This window comes from Mustela lutreola, chromosome 3 (genome assembly GCF_030435805.1).
Source record: "Mustela lutreola isolate mMusLut2 chromosome 3, mMusLut2.pri, whole genome shotgun sequence".
Classification (NCBI taxonomy): domain Eukaryota; kingdom Metazoa; phylum Chordata; class Mammalia; order Carnivora; family Mustelidae; genus Mustela; species Mustela lutreola.
In genome coordinates, this window is record NC_081292.1 from 97,269,417 (window position 1) to 97,282,439 (window position 13,023).

Consider the following 13,023-nt stretch of genomic DNA (forward strand, 5'->3'; position numbering starts at 1 on the left):
GAGAAAAACATGCAGCCCAGAATACTATATCCAGCTAGGCTATCATTGAAAATAGAAGGAGAGATACAATGCTTCCAGGACAAACAAAAATTGAAAGAATTTGCAAACACCAAACCGGCTCTACAGGAAATATTGAAAGGGGTCCTCTAGGCATAGAAAGAACCTACAAGTGGTAGATCAGAAATGAACAGAGACAATATACAGTAACAGTCACCTTACAGGCAATACAATGGCACTAAATTCATATCTCTCAATAGTTACCCTGAATGTTAATGGGCTAAATGCCACAATCAAAAGACACAGGGTATCAGAATGGATAAAAAAACAAAACCCATCTCAATGTTGCCTCCAGGAAACTCATTTTAAGCCTGAAGCCACCTTCAGATTTAAATTGAGAGGGTGGAAAAGATTTGACATGCTAATGGACATCAGAAGAAAGCAGGAGTGGCAATCCTTATATCAGATCAATTAGATTTTAAGCCAAAGACTATAATAAGAGATGAGGAAGGACACTAATTCATACTCAAAGGGTCTGTCCAACAAGAAGATTTAACAATTTTAAATATCTATGCCCCCAACGTGGGAGCAGCCAACTTTATAAACCAATTAATAACAAAATCAAAGAAACACATCAACAATAATACAATAATAGTAGGGGACTTTTACACTCCCCTCACTGAAATGGACAGATCATCCAAGCAAAAGATCAGCAAGGAAATAAAGGCCTTAAATGACACATTGGACCAGATGGACATCACAGATCTATTCAGAACATTTCATCCCAAAGCAACAGAATACACATTCTCTCTAATGCACATGGAACATTCTCCAGAATAGATCACATCCTCAGTCCTTAATCAGGACTCAAGCAGTATCAAAGGATTGGGATCATTCCCTGCATATTTTCAGACCACAATGCTCTGAAGCTAGAACTCAACCAAAGAGGAAGTTTGGAAAGAACCCAAATAAATGGAGACTAAACAGCATCCTTATAAAGAATGAATGGGTCAACCGGGAAATTAAAGAAGAATTGAAAAAAATCATGGAAACAAATGATAATGAAGATACAACGGTTCAAAATCTGTGGGGACACAACAAAGGCAGTCCTGAGAGGAAAATATATAGCAGTGCAAGCCTTTCTCAAGAAACAAGAAAGGTCTCAGGTACACAACCTAACCCTACACCTAAAGGAGCTGGAGAAAGAACAAGAAAGAAACCCTAAGCCCAGCAGGAGAAGAGAAATCATAAAGATCAGAGCAGAAATCAATGAAATAGAAACAACAACAACATAAGAAAATAGAACAATTCAACGAAACTAGGAGCTGGTTCTTTGAAAAAATTAATAAAATTGATAAACCCCTGGCCAGACTTATCAAAAAGGAAAGTGAAGGACTCAAATAAATAAAATCATGAATGAAAGAGGAGAGATCACAACCAACACCAAAGAAGTACAAACTATAATAAGAACATACTATGAGCAACTCTACGCCAACAAATTTGACAATCTGGAAGAAATGGATGCATTCCTAGAAACATATAAACTACCACAACTGAACCAGGAAGAAATAGAAAGCCTGAACAGACCCTTAACCAGGAAGGAGATTGAAACAATCATTAAAAATCTCCAAGCAAACAAATGCTCAGGGCCAGACGGCTTCCTGGGGGAATTCTACCAAACATTTAAAGAAGAACTAATTCCTATTCTCCTGAAACTGTTCCAAAAAATAGAAATGGAAGGAAAACTTCCAAACTCGTCTTATGAGGCCAGCATCACCTTGATCCCTAGACCAGACAAGGATCCCATCAAAAAAGAGAGCTATAGAGCAATATCCTTGATGAACACAGATGCGAAAATTCTCACCGAAATACTAGCCAATAGGATTCAACAGTTCATTAAAAGGATTATTCACCACAACCAAGTGGGATTTATTCCAGGGCTGCAAGGTTGGTTCAACATCCGCAAATCAGTCAATGTGATACAACACATCAATAAAAGAAAGAACAAGAACCATATGATACTCTCAACAGATGCTGAAAAAGCATTTGACAAAGTACAGCATCCCTTCCTGATCAAAACTCTTCAAAGTGTAGGGATAGAGGGCACATACCTCAATATCATCAAAGCCATTTATGAAAAACCCACTGCAAATATCATTCTCAATGGGGAAAAACTGAAAGCTTTTCCGCTAAGGTCAGGAACACGGCAGGGATGTCCATTATCACCACTGCTATTCAACATAGTACTAGATGTCCTAGCCTCAGCAATCAGACAACAAAAGGAAATTAAAGGCATCCAAATCAGCAAAGAAGAAGTCAAATTATCACTCTTCGCAGATGATATGATACTATATGTGGCAAACCCAAAAGACTCCACTCCAAAACTGCTAGAACTTATACAGGAATTCAGTAAAGTGTCAGGATATAAAATCAATGCACAGAAATCAGTTGCATTTCTCTACACCAACAACAAGACAGAAGAAAGAGAAATTAAGGAGTCAATCCCATTTACAATTGCAACCCAAACCATAAGATACCTAGGAATAAACCTAACCAAAGAGGCTAAGCATCTATACTCAGAAAACTATAAAGTACTCATGAAAGAAATTGAGGAAGACACAAAGAAATGGAAAAATGTTCCATGCTCCTGGATTGCAAGAATAAATATTGTGAAAATACCTATGCTACCTAAAGCAATCTACACATTTAATGCAATTCCTATCAAAGTACCATCCATCTTTTTCAAAGAAATGGAACAAATAATTCTAAAATTTATATGGAACCAGAAAAGACCTCGAATAGCCAAAGGGATATTGAAAAAGAAAGCCAAAGTTGGTGGCATCACAATTCCGGATTTCAAGCTCTATTACAAAGCTGTCATCATCAAGACAGCATGGTACTGGCACAAAAACAGACACATAGATCAATAGAACAGAATAGAGAGCCCAGAAATAGACCCGCAAGTCTACAGTCAACTAATCTTTGACAAAGCAGTAAAGAATGTCCAATGGAAAAAAAAACAGCCTCTTCAATAAATGGTGCTGGGAAAATTGGACAGCCACATGCAGAAAAATGAAATTGGACCATTTCCTTACACCACACACAAGAATAGACTCAAAATGGATGAAGGACCTCAATGTGCGAAAGGAATCCATCAAAATCCTTGAGGAGAACACAGACAGCAACCTCTTCGACCTCAGCTGCAGTAACATCTCACTAGGAATTTCACCAAAGGCAACGGAAGCAAGGGCAAAAATGAACTATTGGGATTTCATCAAGATCAAAAGCTTTTGCACAGCAAAGGAAACAGTTAACAAACCAAAAGACAACTGACAGAACGGGAGAAGATATTTGCAAATTCCATATCAGATAAAGGACTAGTGTCCAAATTCTATAAGGAACTTAGCAAACTCAACACCCAAAGAACATATAATCCAATCAAGAAATGGGCAGAGGACATGAACAGACATTTCTGCAAAGAAGATATCCAGATGGCGAACAGACACATGAAAAAGTGCTCCATATCACTCGGCATCAGGGAAATACAAATCAAAACCACAATGAGATACCACCTCACACCAGTCAGAATGGCTAAAATCAACAAGTCAAGAAATGACAGATGCTGGCGAGGATGTGCAGAAAGGGGAACCCTTCTACACTGTTGGTGGGAATGCAAGCTGGTGCAACCACTCTGGAAAACAGCATGGAGGTTCTTCAAAATGTTGAAAATAGAACTGCCCTATGACCCAGCAATTGCACTATTGGGTATTTACCCTAAAGATACAAACATAGTGATCCGAAGGGGCACCTGCACCTGAATGTTTGTAGCAGCAATGTCCACAATGGCCAAACTATGGAAAGAACCTAGATGTCCATCAATACATGAATGGATAACGAAGATGTGGTATATATACACAGTGGAATACTATGCAGCCATCAAAAGAAATGAAATATTGCCATTTGCGACAACGTGGATGTAACTATAGCGTATTATGCTTAGGGAAATAAGTCAAGTGGAGAAAGACAACTATCATATGATCTCCCTGATATGAGGAAGTGGTGATGCAACATGGGGGCTTAAGTGGGTAGGAGAAGAATCAATGAAACAAGATGGGATTGAGGGGGAGACAAACCATAAATGACTCTTAATCTCACAAAACAAACTGAGGATTGCTGGGGGGAGGGGGGAGAGTATGTGCTATGGTGAGTGCTGTGAAGTGTGTAAACATGGTGATTTACAGACCTGTACCCCTGGGGATAAAAATATATTATATGTTTATAAAATTAAAAAATTAAAAAAGAAAACTGGGGAAAAAAAAAAAAGAAAGGATCATGTGGGTCTGACATTCTAGGCTAGAAAGCTGAGTCATGAGGCTACAGGTAGAAGCAGGACTAGAGGACCTTCGATGCCCAGGCTTTTTAGAGTGGGAAGACTATCAGAATCCCTTGGGAACTTTCAAAATGACAAATGTACATGTTGCCTCTGAGACCAGCTCGATGGGAATATATGGAGCAACCATCAAGTGCCTGGGAAGGCTTTGAGTGGTGGTGGATATATCTGTGTTAAGTGAGGCATGACATGGGGAGATTGGTCAGAGGGATCATCTCGACAAGTTGAGCCTAACCTGGGGATTCCTGTGGTTAGAGACAGGAAGAGAGAGCAGGGCCCAGCCACGCAGTCTTCCTGAGTGTAGACAAGGGCAGAACAGGGGATGCTGCCATAGGAATTGATGATAGGATGTTTGCAGAAAACATGTACAAGCATGGACCCAGATCTGGAGCCTAATATCACCTCTGTTATTTCTTCATTCATGAGTTAATTTACATTACCTTCTAAACCTCAGTATCATCAATTATAAAATGGGGATCAAATGTCTATTTGATGGGACTTTGTGAGGATTGAATGAGAAAAATGTGTTTAAAGGGTGCAGCATGGTGCCTGGCATTCAGGAGCTGTTCAGCAGATGGAGGCTTGTGTTAGTTCATTGATTCAACATGGGTCTTTATCAGATTTCATCTTGGAGGTGATGGTCCATGCACTGGAAGTTTTTCTCACTGGAGTGAAGATGATAAATACAAGATGAATATACTACCACTCTCCCTCTCACCTCCCAGATATTGTTAACCAACTAATGCCCTATTTCCTACTGAGCCCAGGCCTAGACAGACATCTTATCCTGAAGCATCCTAGAAAACCATGGCCAGTCAATCAGACCTGAGATCTGGAACCTGGGACATTTGCCAACCCAGAACCAGACCTTTGGTGGATCTGTGTACTTGGTACTTGTCTCTGGATCCTGGACCTATCTCCATCCTTTTATGCTCTCCTCTATGCCATGGGGTTTGGGACTGGAAGCCTACAAGCTACATTTCCCAGACGACTTCTTGGCTGCCTTCCAGTTCAGTCCTACTGATGGAAGGCCCTGGCAGGAGACAGGAGGACAGAGGAAGAGAGAAGCCATATTTTTTCCCCCTTTATCTGCTGAGGCCTCTAGCAGCTATAAGAGGTTCCTTGTCTACCCCTGTCATCGTGGTTGACCTGCTGACTGACCAGCAGCAGTAGGAGGAGGGTCCAGTGAGCCTTGGTTGCACTTCACTTATGGGTTCTGGCTTACACACTGTCCACAGGAGTGAGAGTGCCTCACTGCTAAGTGGTGGGGAGAGTGGTTCCAGTAACACCAGCAGGGGTAGTGTGGGCGCTGAGCCTGGGAAGCTTGGTAATCATCATTAGGACTCTGGCTACACTGTTTCTTCTTTTGCTTCTCCAGCTCTAGGAGTATAAACAACTCCTTGAGGTTACTAGCCTCTGGGTAACCTTACCTTCTCCTCTTAATTCTGCAGGTATCCAACACTTTCCTGACTGGTGTTCCATATTACATTCCTGCTCTGTGAATATGACTGGATGCTGAGTGATATAATCAGTATAAACCATAGGCTTAGAAGTTAAGCAGATTTGCTGGTAAGTTTGGACTCTGCTCTTTGCTGGTTGTAACACCTAGAAGCTAAAGGCTCAAATAAGACAGAGCTCATTTTTGTCTCCCATAACTGCCCAAGTTCCAGGACTGCAGACAGCTCTGCTCTGTATGCTAATTCAGGGACACAGGTTCCTTCCATTTTTGTTTCTCTCCACCTCCTTAGGTATTGTTCTCATTCACATGATGAGGACTGGGTTAAATCCTTCCAGGATCAGGTTAATAGTAAGAGGGTTGGGATTGTGGAGGCAAGCATCCAGTTATAAGGTATTCAGTCTATATGTGACCCTACTTTTCTCCTACTGGGCCCTGCCTGAGTGTAAGGGAGGCTGGGGTGTGTAGTGTCACTGTGCAGCCAGGTGGCAGGTGCAGTTCTGTTATTAAAGAGGAAAGGGAGAATGAATTTTGTGGACCCATAGCCACTTCTTCCATACAAGCTTTGTGATGTGCACAACTCATTTATAATTCTTTCTTTGTAGGGTTGTGGCCATGAGTAAGTGAGAATATGCATAAGGTTCTTACTGCAGTGCTTGGTCCCTAGGAGCCTTCAACCAAGGTCATATGATTCATGTCTACACTCGATCTGGGCCCATTGGATCTAATGAATGTCAGCTCTAGGGGGGGAAGACCGAGATGTGCCTGCATCTGGTGTCACAGATAGTCACAGGTTCAGTGTTCAATGTGAGCCGAGAGGTGGTGTCTCCTTTTGTCTGTTTATGCATGAGCCTTTTTTAGCCACTCTTCGGGCTTGTAGTTATAGTCTGCTTTCAAACTGGAGTTCAGGACAAGGAAATTACTTCCTATGATAGAGCAAGTGGTGGGTGAGGATGGGCGCGTTCCCAATCCATCACTGGGGATGAACTGGGGCTTAAAAGATGTGATCTATCACTCCTTTCAAAGGGCTCCTATTCCCAGGCAGCCTGGAAATTGGGGAAACCTGGTCACTGAAGCACTTATAGTAAGTTGCCACTTCCCAGGATGGCTTAGGAGTGGTTGCCATGACAGTAGATTTGTGCAACTTTCTTGCTTTCAAAGGAATTTGGGCTGCCCAAGAAAATGAGGAAGGCCCCTTCTTGAAGGGTTGGGGCCTTTGTTCCCTGCTTCCCCTCCCCCTCCAAGAATGCATAGGGCCTCATTATTCTGCTTCTGCCTTTCATGGTATAATTTGGATAACAAAAGAGAGGCACAAGATGGATGGGAGCCATTTCATTTCTTGGCATCATGGCCTGAGCATGAACTTGCTTCTCAGGCTCTGATTAATTTGCTCAAGTGTAGGCTCAGAAAGTCAAGTTTGATTCTGCTCCTGTGGGTCAAATGGCTCTCTTTGGTCTCATTTTTGCAACTAACTAAACTAACTAACTAATTGGCTAACTTTCTCCTTCCCTCTCCCCTTGTCCCTTCCCTCCCACCCTACCCTTTCTGTTCCCCCACTTTTCTTCCAACCCCCTTCCCTCCCTCCCTCTCTCCCTTCCTTCCTTCTAAGAACATCCACTGAACACTTTCATGCCGAGCCCTACTATGGCTGAGGTTAGAAAGGTAAATAAGACCCTAAGACCCTAAGACTTAATCTGAAACTGTTCACCACCTGCATGTGACATAGACATGAAAAGATGCACTTAGGATAAGTGCTATGAGGGAGGCAGGTATTTGCCTGGCTGCTGTGGAAGCCCAAAGTGAGAAGGATCAAGGACACCTGAGGCACACTTGCAAGGAGCTATGAGATGAGTCTGAACGGGAGTGTTTGGGGAAGCAGGGGGTGCCCAAGATTAGGGAAGTGGGGGCTTTAGGAAGGTAGGTTGGGAGGGTATAGAGAAAGGCTGGGTAGTTTGGCAGGGTCTGACTGCCAGAGGCCTGACAGTTCAGCATGAGGCATCTGGGGTGCTATCTCCTGATACTTGGGAACCACTGAAGGAGTTTGAGCAGAGGAGAGCTGTGATTAGATATGGTGACCATGTGGAAGGGAAACCCAGAAAGCCCATAGTTGGGAACCAGGGGTGAGCTGGGTGGACCAAAGCTCCAGGGAGGACATGACAAGGAGGACAGTGGTGGCTGGGCACCAGGATGGATGGAGTGTTTCCTCCTTCTCCCTCTGCTCCTATATCCAAGAAACAACAAGCTTCTGTTCTGTATGATGCCCGCACTGGACCCCACACTCTAAAAGTATACCTTTTAACCCTTTCAATACCTGAGAGACGGTGAAGATGCCTCTCCTTATTTTAAAGGTTTTTCACCTTTTCAACTGAGCCTTGTAGAGACTGAGAAACTCACGAATGGCAGAATAACAATGAAAATCTAGGTAAGCTTTACTCCCTCAAAGCCCATGGGCTGCATGGAAACTGGAACTTTCCATGGTACTGCTTCCCATTCTCAGTTAAGTGTTTGCTGGAGAGCTGGAACAAGCAAATTAACTCCTCCTCTCCTGCTGAACCCCACAGACTCCTGGCTGCTTAGCCCTAGTGTCTGAGCTGGGCTTACCTGGGGACCTTTGATTTCAACAGCGTCTTTGGGAGTTGTGGGCTTCATCAAATGTGGGAAAAGCTGTGGGAACATTTGTTTCTCTTCCCAAGGGTTAAAATGCCTGTGGTTCCAGAAGTACCTTGAGGAATAAAGCTAACAAAAAATTGCATACCTTGGGTTGGGTGTGGGACCACAGGGCAGGTCGCTCTTCTGTCTCTGTCTGCTTTTCTGCTCATTATATGGTGCTGATATGGGCAATACTATCCTGAGTCTTACCACAAGAAGCCCTATTTTACAGATGAGGAAACTGAGGTAAAGAGAAGTGATATACAGCCAGCATCACCAGCTATTAAATGATGGTGCTGGGATTCAGGCAGCTCATAATGGATCAGTCGACCCTCCCTGTGCTTATGGCTGGTACAGACCCTGCCCACACCTGAGCAGCCATCACTGTGGGCTCCGCTGGACTGTTTACTCAGAGCCCCTGCTGTTGGAGGTCAACTCTAGCACCTGGTTCTATTGCAGGTGGATAACTTCATAGATTTTTCTCTGTTGTGTTTAGAGCTCCTCTCTACCTCTCAGAGGCCATCTCTGTGAACACAAGGCTCAGGCTTGCTTCCTCCTCTTTGTCTCCTACAGTTTGGTCAGGTCCTAACTTTATGCGTCCCTTGGGGCTGGAGATGTCCAGCATAACAGAGGACTGTTAGAGTATGGAGTCGACGACCCCTCAATTAAACAGACAACACTCTCGATAATGCAAGTCACACAGCAAGGTTTATTTCCAGCTAGCTGGGGTCCAAGTATCCGCCCTGCACAGCGGGTTTCAACAAGGACCCCAAGCACTCAAAGCCAGGGTTTATATAGCCTTTTCACGGCACTTTTGCATAGCTACATACATATCTTGTGGCCCACTTTGACAGTTTAACTTTGTTTAAACTTTTGCCACCCTAGCATCACCCTGGCGCCATCCTGGCGGTTAAGTGAGATTTAGGTATAGAAGAAATTGAGCTTTATTTACATTTTCTTCTGCCTCTGCCTCCCTCAGTTTTATAGTGGGGAGGGCGACCTTAGGCCTTGAGGAACTAAGCCCTCTGTCTCTGGAAATTGGGCCATTGAAGAGATAGCCCTTTTTGTTTTAAATCACCAGGACATTTGCAAACCAAGGGAGATTCCTGACTTGCAGGATTGTGATCTCTGCAAGTTAACTATTTGTTTTTCTTTAACATCTGGTCCCTGTGGAGCCATTGCCTAATGGCCCTGGTGGTATATGACTAAGTTGTTTCCTAGGTTTTAGCTACTTTCTCTTATCTCCAGCCCAGTACTCTGTGTGGGCTGGTTAGGGATGCTCAGTAAAATGGCTTCCCGGCCTTCAGGATGGCTATTCTTATACTAACCCACTCTTACAGTGCAAGGTGCTGGCTTTTGCTTTGCCAAGATGGCTGTACTTATGTCAGGGCTAGACTCGAGGTGGGTACAGCCTTGTTTTTCTTGGCCTCCACACCTGGAGTTGGTTTCTGGGACTTGTTCTTAAGTCCCCTGGGGGAGGGGAGCAGGGACAGTAAAATAGGTCCTTACAAGGACAGCTATTCCTTCATCAGTCAGCTGAGTGGGCAAGATGGACTCTTGAGACCCTGAAAGCTGCCCTAAGCTGTATTTCTAAGGCTCCATGATGTGAACAGCCATCCAGGGGTAAGTTCCTGTACCCTACCTCCAGGCATGACTAGTATTCCCTTTCAGGGTATAGAATTTGCTTTTCTGATTCCCGGAGCAGCTCAACCAAGAGCAAAGGCAGTCCTCCAATTTAAAACCCACACACAAGTTAGGAAATATGTTTTACAGAAAACTTAAACATTGTTTTTGATAAATAGATCTAGCACAATGGCACTGCTATTCCTGTCAAAAAAGAATTGGTACCTGTCTCAGTATCTGGGCCTGTAGTCCCTTCCCTCAGTGTTCCTTGGAGGGACCTATGCATTTTTAAGAATCTGACTTTAGCAATTTCCTGGTGGACATGGTCTACTGAAACCAATCTACATTTCAGGACACACTTGGTGATTTGAAAAAATTCTAACTTTTATCACTTTCATTGAGAGTAATTTATTGAAATGCTCATAAGCTTGAATCAAATTTCTCTCTATTCTGCATCTATAGGCATGTCTTTGGAGATTTTCTTTGGCCAGAGACAAGTTCTGGTTCTGTTGAGAGTAGCTCTTGTCTCTCCTATACCCACCATGATACCATAGGGAACAGTACAGAGAAAGGAGGTGCAGATCAGGGCAGAACTTCTTCTCTTATGGACCCCCACCTCTATTCTTAACCCCTCATAACCCCTATTTTCCATTTCTGTAATTTTGTCATTTCAAGAATGTTAAACAAGTGGAATCAAACAGCGAGTGATATTTTGGGGTTGGGTATTTTCACTCAGCATAATCTCTACTGTATGTATCAGTAAATTTCTTCCTTTTTATTGCCTGGTAGTATCCTATGGTATAGCCATACTGTACCAGTTTGCTTAACTGGTTATCCATTGAAAAACATCTGGATTGTTTCCCATTTTGAGCTCTTATGAATACAGCTGATAAAAACATTTGTATCAGCTTTTATGTGATCCTAAGTTTTCAGTTTTCTGGGATATATGTCCAAATGTGTAGTTGCTGGTTGGTTGGGTAGCCATGTGTTCATTTTTTTTTTTTTTTTAAACAGGAGAAAGGTTTATTTACAGGTGAATGAGGGACCTCCCAGCAAACTGGAGGAAGGGCCCGAAGATACATTGATATATATCAACTTAACAAAAGGAAGATCCTTAGGGCTTCAGTGGGAGAGGATGGAGATTCTTTGTGGGGCTTTTTGATGCTAAGAGAAATGGGGAGAGGAGTCTATTCTGGCAGCCAATTTTCCCAGAAACTCCCCCAGAGGGAGACTGAGGGCAGCTGCCTCCCCTGTTCCCCCCCACCCCAGGGAAGTTCATCTAAGATTTCTTTCTGCATCTTCTCTAGCTCTGATGTTCTCACTTTGGGGCAAAGATACAGTAATCTTGATGGCAGCCCTGGGCTCCACGTGGGTCCCTGCTTCTGAACACGAAGAATCGGGCTCAAAGTTTGTGTGGGTGGATAGCAGATCTGCAGACCTGCTACATTTGCACAAGCGGGATAAGGAGCTGGTTCAGAAAGACCGGTGTGTTTTCTCAGGGCAGTGTGCTAAGTAAAATAAGTATAGCATAGAAAGACAGATACTATAAGGTCTCACTTACATGCGGAATCTTAAAAAAAAAGAAAAATTAAAATTAGGAATAACGCAAACTCATCAATATGGAGAACAGATTTGAGGCTATGTGGTAGGGAATGGGCAAAGGGGTTAACAACTACAAAGTCCCAGCTACAAAGTCAGTCATGGGGATGTCATGTACAGCACCGGGACTACGGTAACTAACACTCAACTGTATATTTCAAGGTCCTTATCACAAGGAAAACAACATGACAATGTAGATAGCAATGAATGTGAATTCTGTAGGGGAGATTCCTGAGGCTGGGGATGAGTCATGAGGCCTGTGAGCAGGGCTGAAGCCTCACAAACAGGAACCTGGTCTCTGAAACAAGAAGCCCCATGAGAGCAGAGGTCAGCCCTGAAGGAATTAACAGTGTCTTCCCAGCAGAGCTCCATCTGTGATCAGTACCTGATGAGTCATTTATGAATATTATCCTAAGATTTTCTTTTCTTTATTTATTTTTTTAAATCATGGGTTTCAACAAATGACAAATTCAACAAATGATGTTGTTTAGACTGTCACCATCCCCATTTTGCAGATGGGTGCATGGAGATCCCAGCAGGGAGGGTGTGAGGTCCCAGCTGCCATCTCAACTAAGGGACCAGGGAACACATCTGGGGGCACATGGGGCAGAGACCGGTGGAGACGAGACATAAGTCCCCAGAAAGATGCATATCTGCCAAGACCTTTCCTCTCAGGGTGAGGACTTGCGTTCAGAAGTGTCATTTGTGACTTGCCAAGTACTCCACTGCTCGGGCTGCCCTTGGCTGTAGCTGTCTTCCCCTCAGCCGGGGAGGGTCTCGGACGGATCCCTGGTGTCATTTAGCTTTGGTGCTGGCTGGCAGAAAGCTGACTGAAAGTAGACAGACGGATCGATACATGGACGAACGGACTGACGAGTGAGTCAAGGAGCCTCAATACAGCAGAACCCAGGGAGAAGCCACCAGCCACAAGGACCTAGGATCTAGGTGGCTCAGTCAATGAAGGCTTCATTTGCTGCATGGGGTGTGTTTGCTAATTGGCATGCCCAGTGCCCGAGGCATAGTCTTTCCTGTATTTGTCTCTCCCCCACCAACCCATGAAGAGGGCATGATGTATTTGAGATCCCAGAGAAGTAAAGCCATTTGCTCAAGGTCATGGTGCATGGAGGCTTCCTACTGTTCTTGGTCAATGGTACACTGGGCACCTCAGGGTGTAGTCCAGGGAATTGTAAGAAAACCTCTGTTCTTGCCCAGCTCAGAGCCAAAGGCTGGGGAATGTTTGCATGGGGAGTCTCCTCCGGCTGGAGAAGGTGGGCAGGGTAGGGAGGGTTTGGCTGAGTCTTCCTCCAAG

At 43.8% G+C, this 13,023-nt stretch overlaps 1 long non-coding RNA gene across 1 annotated transcript in view; it reads left to right on the forward strand.

The window, feature by feature from the left end:
* Positions 1-13,023, forward strand: part of LOC131826883 (uncharacterized) — a 198,370-nt gene that overhangs the window by 83,471 nt on the left and 101,876 nt on the right. The window contains exon 2 of the long non-coding RNA XR_009351794.1: positions 5,839-5,956. This is a non-coding gene — a long non-coding RNA (uncharacterized LOC131826883). The remainder of the gene's footprint in view (positions 1-5,838; positions 5,957-13,023) is intronic.